This window comes from Ceratotherium simum, chromosome 9, assembly GCF_057802395.1.
Source record: "Ceratotherium simum simum isolate JZ-2026a chromosome 9, ASM5780239v1, whole genome shotgun sequence".
NCBI lineage: Eukaryota > Metazoa > Chordata > Mammalia > Perissodactyla > Rhinocerotidae > Ceratotherium > Ceratotherium simum.
Genome location: NC_141908.1, coordinates 21,467,841 through 21,476,866, shown reverse-complemented (window position 1 = coordinate 21,476,866; position 9,026 = coordinate 21,467,841). Strand labels below are relative to the sequence as shown.

Genomic DNA, 9,026 nt, shown 5'->3' with positions numbered 1-9,026 from the left:
CTGGCCCTTTGAAAATGTACAAAAGGAGTGAAACATATTCTATATAAATAGGAAAGGCGAGCCAGGCCTCCCAGGTCCCCAGGGACAGCCGCCTGGGGCCAGGTAAAACGCCTCCCGGCAGCTTCTCAGCCGCACCGCAGGGTCCGAGGCTTGTTCCGCCAAGACCTGCGCAGCACCAGGAGCGCAGCCCTCCGCCTTCGGTGGAGCTCATTCTGGCTGAGCGCACCAAGCCCTCGAGGTGCGTCCCCACGCTTCCCAGGAGGCAAGTGTGGCCACAGTCTTCTCTGCTCACAGCCGGGCCCAGCGCCTGGCGAGGAGCGTTCCCCAACCAACAGCCCTCTCACAGCCGTCTGGACCGGGCAGCGCCCGGCTGCCCCGCTAGGAGATCTTGCAGTTGCTCGGTGAGCAGTTCTGGGACCAGGGGAAAAGGCGGAATGGACTTGGACCTCGTGAGGCTGTTGCCTCGCTGCCACCGCCCCCGACCCCGCTAGCCAGCGAGTAGGAGCGCCCGTGCATCACGACGGCGTTCATGCCATTGGCCATTGAGCAGGACCTGAGGTGGCTCTTGATGGTGACCGGAAGTGGCGCTTGTCGATGAGGTGTCCAGGGCTGCAGGGGACGAGGGGCCAGCTGCAGAGGTCCTGCAAGCTGAACACTCTGTTAAGTCTCCAGATCTTTTCCATGTTGTCCCTCAAGAGCACGACGCGGGACAGCTCGGTGAGGGACTCGACTTGGACGTTGCAGGGCCCGCGGGCCTCGGGCATGCAGTTCTGCGCGCAGGCGCGCGCCTGCGCAGTCGGGAGAGTTGCCACTTGAAGGCCTGGCTCAGCGGGTTGGCAACCAGCATCCGGGGGACCCTGGGCGCATGCTCATAGATCTCCTTGGTCCACAGCTCGATGCTGTCTAACAGCCAGCGGTTGATGAGGATACCCTCCGCGCCTCCAGAGTAGGACCTGAAGATGGTGCTGAACATGCCTTGGCCCAACGGGTCCTAGAGGTCCAGCCTCACCCGCCGGCCTTCCCGCAGGATGGTGGTCGTCTCGTAGTCACTGATTCAGTTGCTGTAGGAGTACGGGACTCGGCCGCGCTGTCCTGCAGGATCTCGCCCTTGCTCACGTCGCTGTCGCCCGCCAGCGGGAACCTGAGTAGGTAGTCAGTAGCTCTTGACTGGGCGGCCCTGGGTCCCCATCGTCGCTCACGCGCACGCAGGCCGCACCCGCCTGTCCGCGGCGCTGGCGGCGCTGGAGCTCGGGAGAGGAGGCCGCGTGCCCGCCCGGCGCCCGGAGCCCTCTCGCCGACCTCTGCCGCCGCCCCGCCGCAGGGCATTCGTGGAGGGTGCGCCCGTTCCTCTGCGCCGCTGCCTCGCCTCAGCCTGAGGTTCCAGCCTGTGCTGACTCCCTCCGTACCACCAGCATATCTTTCATGGATAGCCGCAATAGCTTCTTAACCCGGTGTCTTGCTTCTGCTCTTGCCTCAATATATTCTCCACATCATAGCCAAAGTGATATTTGTAAATAGAAATCATATCAAGTCACTCCTGTGGTAGTCATTAGTGTTACCCACTAACCACACTGCCCCCCTGTCCCTTTGGATATCTGGTAGAATTGCGCTTACCTGCCTTCCTGTGGGTGGTTGGGGTCATGTGGCTTGTTCTGGCCAATAAGTTGTAAGCAAAAATGACACCTGCATTACTGAGTTGGAGCTGATTTAATTTGCTGATTCGAGACCCTCCAGAATTTACTCTTCCCACTGCCGCAGAGACTGGCATGTTCCAGACAGTGGTGACTCCACCAGCCTGGGTCCTAGGGTGAGGATAAAGATGGTCACTACGGAGAGCAGCTTCCCTACCCAGCCCATGATGGACACAGTGCAATCATGAGAAAAATCTGTATTGTTTTAAGCCACTGAGATTTTCTTTTTGTTACTAAAGCCTAACCTACCTGTCTTGATTGATATTCTCTGCTGCCTAAAATTCACCCCATGTGGATGAAGTTCTAATATATTTTGAATAAAATACAAATCCCTCACCATGGCCTGTAAGTCTGTGTGACTTGTCCCCTGCCTACTTCTTGATTCCTGTACTCTAGGCACACTGTCCATGTTGTTTCTCCTGCTTGCCAAGCCCACTTCTTCTTAGGCTTTTTCCACTTTCTGTTCTCTATGCCTGGAGCATTTTATCCTCACATCTTCACATGGCTGACTTTATCACTTCATTCAGTTTTCTGCTTAGTCACCCACTTAGAGAGACTTACTTTCTCACTTTCTCTTTTTAAAATCTGTCCCCCCCCTCCCCTCCCATATTTCTTGGTATTTTGAATTTCTATAGTAGAAATAATAGTCCAGGTCAAGCTAAAGTAACAAAACACCCCAAAACCTCAGGAGTTTATCACAACAACAATTTATTTCTTATTCTCACTAAATGTTTAACTGAGGTCAGCAAGGGGTCTCTGCTCATTGCACCAAGCAAGGACCCAGGCTAACGAAGACTTCATTTTATCATAAGCTTCCAGAATCCCTGTGGCATGAAGATAGGAGCTATACAGCATCTGGCACAACTAATTAAATATGCTATCTGAGAAGTGACACATGCTACTTCAACTAACCACTGGTCAAATGGCTTGCCCTAACCACAGACAGTAAAGATGTTGTCCTGGAGGATAGAAGAATCTTCAGTGTCATTGTGGAAGAGAGAAGAATCAGATTATCAGGAAAGCCACATTAGTGACTGTCACTGCTGCTGTATTGATTTTCTACTGCTGCATAACAAATTACTACTAACTAAGCTGCTTAAATCAACTTTCTTTTATTAGCTCAAAGTTGTGTAGGTCAGAAGTTTAGGTGGGCTTAATTTGGTTCTGTGCTCAGGATATCATAAAGCCAGAATCAAGACGGAGCTGGGCTCTTGTCTGAGTGGGTTGGGGGATGGATCCACTTCGAAGCTCATTCAAGTTATTGACAGAATTCATTTCCTTGAGGTTGTAGGACTGGGGTCCCTATTCCTTGCTGGCTAGACTGCTCGCATTCCTCTCACATGGCCTCCTTGATCTTCAGACCAGCAGTAGCATGCCAAGTCCCTCTCGTTGCTCCCCTTGTATCCACTGAGGTCTGCTATCCTTTCTGCTTTCCTCAGGAAACATTATCTTCACCCTGTTCTCTTTGTTGAATCTCTCGTTCATCTCTATCTTTCTCTTCTTTCACCATCTAAAGCTCATCTTGTTTAATCTTCCTCTCTCCCCACCTCTTGCCATCTCTTCCTAAGGCCAGTCTCACCCTTTTCCTCTCTCACCAAATAAATCCAGCTTTTTGTCTGTATGAACGTTTCAAATATCTGACTTCCTGGAACTTTCATGACCCATTTGAACTGGTCATGCAGGTCCCCACCTCATCCTCCCTCACTGGGAGATGCTTTGGCCCATGGTGAAATGGATCTTCATAATGAGTTTTTTCCTTGGAACATCCTCTTTGTGCCAACTTCCCTTAGCAAAAATGCAGCATTCTTGTCTCTCTGATGCTCTCTTTAGGAGTCCTCACAGAAAACCCAATAGCCACGCTTTAACTGTCTGTCTGTTCCTTTTATTAGCCTAATTTATCTGTTCTTGGGCTTTCTCTCCATCCTCATCTAAATTTAACCTGTTATATATACATCTGTCTTTTATAATTTTATTTATTTTTTCCCCCAAAGCCCTAGTAGATAGTTGTGTGTCATAGCTGCACATCCTTCTAGTTTCTGTACGTGGGACGTGGCCTCAGCATGGATGGAGAAGCAGTGCGTCGGTGCACGCCTGGGATCCAAACCCGGGCCACCAGCGGTGGAGCACGCGCACTTAACCACTAAGCCGCGGGGCCAGCCCTACATTTGTCTTTTATAAATATATATTATAATGTGTTGTAAATATATATTTTATATATATATATATATATGTCTTTCTAATACCACTTCTGAAAACTTTCCAGACTAATTTTTGCCATCCTCAGTGATGTGGAATGTGGTGTCTCTCTCAAGCACTCTCTAAGATAAAATATTTGCTGTGTCTTGCAGGTGCTCCATCCACACAGGGCCTCATTCTGAGGAGGGGCCTTGTCTTTCCATCTGTGTGAAAATGTTGGTTAAAATTGCTTATGCCGTAAGAGAATGTTACTTCAGCAAGTACTTACCTGGTTTGTAAAACTTCAGGAAATATCTAGAATCAGGGCTCCAGGATACTCCCTCTCTAGTCATTGAATAGAGAATATAATCTTTGAAAGACAGGTCTTCTTTAAAGCTCTTCTAAAGCTCATCTTGTTTAGTCTTCCTCTCTCCCCACCTCCAGTTGAAATCTAACTGTTCAAAGTGATATTTAGAGATGATCATATTAAAAGTGTGTTCTTTATATTCTCTTTTGAGTATTTGGACCGTATACTCCACTTTTTCCATGGAATTTCAAGCAACCTTTGCTCACAGAGGCATACTTATGCTTTTTCCTTTCCTCAGCAAGTGCTACCATATGTGTATCATACCATTAAAGCTGCTGAATTACACTTTGATATCATGCTTTTTCATTATGACTAATGAAAAGCTCCTAAAGAGATGAAAGCTTAATCCAAAAAATGAATCTCTAATGACAGAAGTTTGGTTAATGTGGCACCAACAGTAAAACAGATATTTAAAGCAAAGGCTCTGCCAAGAACCTTTCAGATTCCACCACGTAGTTAACTCCTATTCTATTGGGAAGTAAGGCTTGACATTCTTTGCATATGATGACTGTTAACAGTAGGGGATGTTCTCAACCCCGTGCCACAAAGTGACATTCTCCTTCCTTATATATAAGCTCAAGACAACCAGAGTCTGTTTTAAAGATGAAAAGGACTTGTTGACTGGATGAGCCAAGAAGGATCCACAATTGGAGGAACAAGAGGCTTGTTCACTCTAAGCTGAGACATTTAAAATAAACATGGAAATATGAAAAATGTAATTAAATTACAAAATGAAATGTGATGATTCAAGTTGAATGGAAGTAAGTGTAAAAATGGTCCTTGAACCTTGCTGCACGTTAGAATCACCTGGAGACCTCTTTCAAAATGCCAGTGTTCATGCTCCATTCTAGACCAATTAAATAAGCATGCTTAGAATCTGGACATTGGATTTTTTTTTTTTCATTTAAATATTCCAGGAGATTCTATTATAAAACCAAGGTTGAGACCACTGGAGCAGAGGAGAAGAGTCACAGGGACTGAAGATAAACCCTGAAGGCTTGGCTAGGTTTTGCTATATGGAAAGAAGTAAAAATGGCAGCCTGGCAAGAGACTAGTGTGAGAACAAATAGTCAGACTTGAGAAGGGCCTTAGATTGGGCTGTGAAGAGATGGCCTGACATAAGCCAGTGCCTCCTGTTGAGAAGGTAGAAGCTAGGTCTGGGTGGGGTGTATGGGAATTCTTCCACCACAAATACCCTGACTTTAAGTTCTAATTTAGTTCCTGTAGGTTTCCTTGGATAACTTTTTGGGAATAATGAATATTTTGATTCCAATGAGTTTCAAGGTACTTCTTTTGGGGTATCTAGAAATAAGGGAAACAAGAGATTCAGAAATTAAAAATAAAAGACAAAGTTTTGGCCAAGAGACTTTTTTTTTCCTCAGGAGTCTCTCCTAAAGGAGAGATAGCATTGAAAGAATTAAATGAGGTGTGAAACCTGAGGTCACAATTCAGTGCTTCCAGAGGCCAGGCAGGTAGCACAAATGGTGGTAAAACTATTGAGAATGAGAGGGCTTATGAGACTCCCCTTACTTAGCATCCTTATCTCGAGAGCTCTGCTGGTCAAAGTGATAATTTCCAGAGAGAATCCTGTCAGGAAGTGATAGTAAGTGAAAAGTAATTGTATGTTTTTTTTTTTCCATTTCTTTTCTTTTCTTTCTTTTTCCCTCCACCCCCCCCCACATTCTCTTCCTCCCTCCTTCCTCCTTTTTCTTCCTCAAGTTTCTTTCTTCCAGTCTTTCTTTTTTCCCCCTAATTTAGGATATCTAGATCATAATTGGTATTCCGTTTGTTGTTACATCTATATTGTTGTATTTAAAATAATATAAAATATTTATAGGGACTTCTTTAGTTTCACTTACAATGTTAATGCCCCACCCAAACTTCACCATAGGATGGTAAATTCTCCAATCCTGAATTCTACCAAAATGAAGTTTCCAGAAACCTAAATCAAGCAGTTAGAAAGAGACACTTATATAGTTAGAAGCCATTCCAGGTAGTGTTTGACAAAACCTAATAGTAGTTAAGGCTCCTACCCATCCTAATTCTTCACATTGCCAAGTTTAAAGACTCTGCTATATAAGCATAAAATCATAGCTCAGTTAAGGATACAGCCTTTTACTTGGGAGTTGATCTGTTAGACTCTCCTATAATATCATTGGGAATAGAAAGAAAATTGAAGTTACCAAAATTTGTCTTTGGATAAGTATTATTTATAGTTAAAAGGAATAATGTTATAGGCTACTTTGGGTAGGGATGATGAGACCGTGGAGAACATAACTGAATAACAACAGATGATCACTAGAGCACCTTCTAAAGAAGCTGGTGGCAGTTAAATATAAGGATTTATTTTACTGAATTTTCAACTAGACTGCTGTCCTCAGCATTCTTTTTTCTTTTGCCTCCCTTCATAGCTCTTCATTTCTTGCCTGTATAAACATGGAGCAAATATTTTTAAAATATGAGCTTAGAAATGTGCCAAATGTTAGTTTACCTGGGCTGGCTATGTTATCATCTCTATCTCGGCCTTGACCTTTACCTTCTTGAAGTGTATTGGTTCCCCTTGAATGCTTCTTTAGGACCTTCTCAATATTTTGACTTTTGTACCTATTATGTTAGACAGATTCTAAGATGGGCCTCACCCTCCATGCCTCCTGCCTCCTCATCTTCATGCTCTTGTATAATTCCCTTCCCTCGAGTGTGGGTGGGACCTGTGACTTTTTTTTAACCAATGGAATATGGCAAAAGGAAAGGATATCACCCCTGTGATTACGTTGTTATTTAAGACTGACTTGGTAGCAGACCTGCTCTAGAGACTCACCTTGCTGACCTGAAGTTAGAAGCCATTTGGGAAAGTCCACATGGTGAGGAACTGAAGGCAGCTTCTAGAAGCTGAGGGCAACCTCCAGCCTCCAACCAGTAAGAAGCCAGGGCCCTCAGCCCTGCAACCACAAGGAAATGAATTCTGCCAACAATTGGAGTAAGTTTGGAAGTGGATGATTTCCCAGTCAAGCCTTCAGATGAGAACTCAACCTGGCTGACATGTTGATTGCAGCCATGTGAGACCTTAAGCAAAGGACTCAGTTAAGAGGTGCCCAAATTCCTGACCCACTAAAATTGGGAGATAATAAATATGTGTGTTGTTTTAAGCTCCTAAATTTGTGGTAATTTGTTACACAGCAACAGAAAACTATTACACCTATCCAGAAGTATAAATCAAAATGATGCTAAAGATGAGTCAAGCAGGGACAAGGTGTAAGTGGTAACACTCCATCTTATCCATAGCATTTGTGCTGTCATTGGGGCTTCTGTCTTCAATAATTCATTTATAAAAGGTTTGGTGGGTGGAGTTATCACTTTGACTCAAAAGAGCCCTTCAAGCTGAAAAACAAGTGGGAATCAGCTAATTTGAGGACACTTTGAAAGATTAAACATAGTTTACTTCATTAAAGAAAAACAGGTCAGTGGAATTCACCAATTGTTCACCAGCATGAGAGAGATTAGTTTTACCCTCTGGATGTTGGGTTGTAACTGTAGTTACTACAATCAATATGAGAGGGAGTGAAAACTCCAACATTCGAATGAGATCAGTTCCTGTCTTTTGAAGGCAGTTTTAGGATAGACTGATCACTTGAAAAAAGCAAGTGGAAAATCCCAGGTAGTCAACTCAAAACAATATATGTGTGTGTGTGTTTATCCATTAATTCCCATATAAATTCTGTTACCTAACTTTAAATAAAGGATCAAGACAGTCCTTGTATATGCACACATTTTAAAATGATGACATTGAGTCTACCTGCATGAGATTCCTTTGTAGGAAATGAATGGCAGTCCTGGATGACAGATGATATTGTGTAATACAAACCAAATATGGAGTGTAGAAAAGAGAATGCTTGGAAAACTCTCCAAATGCAAGATGGTATAATCCCTTCACCCAGTATTCTTTGTGTAGAGCACTTTAGGAACATTAACTTTTCTTTAATTACTATTTTCTAGGACAGTAGAGAGTGGTACATAATTTATAGCCAAGGAAAACTGGAGACACTGCAATAATATTTACATAGTTAACAATAATAACTTATGTTTGTATATGGTTCACATTAATGATCTCATGAAATGTAAGGCTGGGATATTACATTCTCCATTTGACATTTGGAGAGAGTGAGAGAAGGAAAAAGAGGGAGGGGCGGGGGGAGAGAGAGAAAGAGAATGCGGGAGAGAATAAAGCCAAGATTAGAGTGGAGATTTTGCACTTTCTTCCCTAAAGACTTATTATCATTCTTCCCCATTTTATTGACACCTGTGCGTATATGAAGGCAGAAAATTTGCCCATCTCCCATCCATTCAGGAACACCAAGGAGAAGGAGGAGATTCATCAGCTTTTGTTGAGAAAATCCTGATTCTTTAAATCAGTCCTCCTTCCCTAGGTGTAGGCACGATGTTTTGAATCTTTGAGCACTAGAATTGATTCCTTGAGGAAGAAATTGGGGCCCGTGGAGGTTGTGTGTCTTGTCCAATAAGAGTAAGAATTGGCCCATAGTGGAAGCTACCTACCTACCATTCCTTGAGGTCCTACTCTGTTCCAGCCATTTCACATGCATCATCTTTAGTGCTTTCAAGAAGCCTTATGCATATGAGGAAACTGAGGCTCACAGAGTTTAAGATCCTTGCTCATAGCTGCACAGTTAATAAATGGAATACAAGAGATTTGAAGCCAGGTCTCTCTAATTCTAAAGCCCATGCCCCTTCCATTAATCTAGGCCACTTTTTTGAGAATCCAGTTTTCTTTATTCCCA

The 9,026-nt window shown here is 44.0% G+C and overlaps 1 pseudogene; it reads right to left on the bottom strand.

The window, feature by feature from the left end:
* Nucleotides 1-378: 378 nt before the first annotated feature.
* Nucleotides 379-1,189, bottom strand: LOC101408976 (ras-related protein Rab-40C pseudogene; annotated as a pseudogene).
* Nucleotides 1,190-9,026: the final 7,837 nt, after the last annotated feature.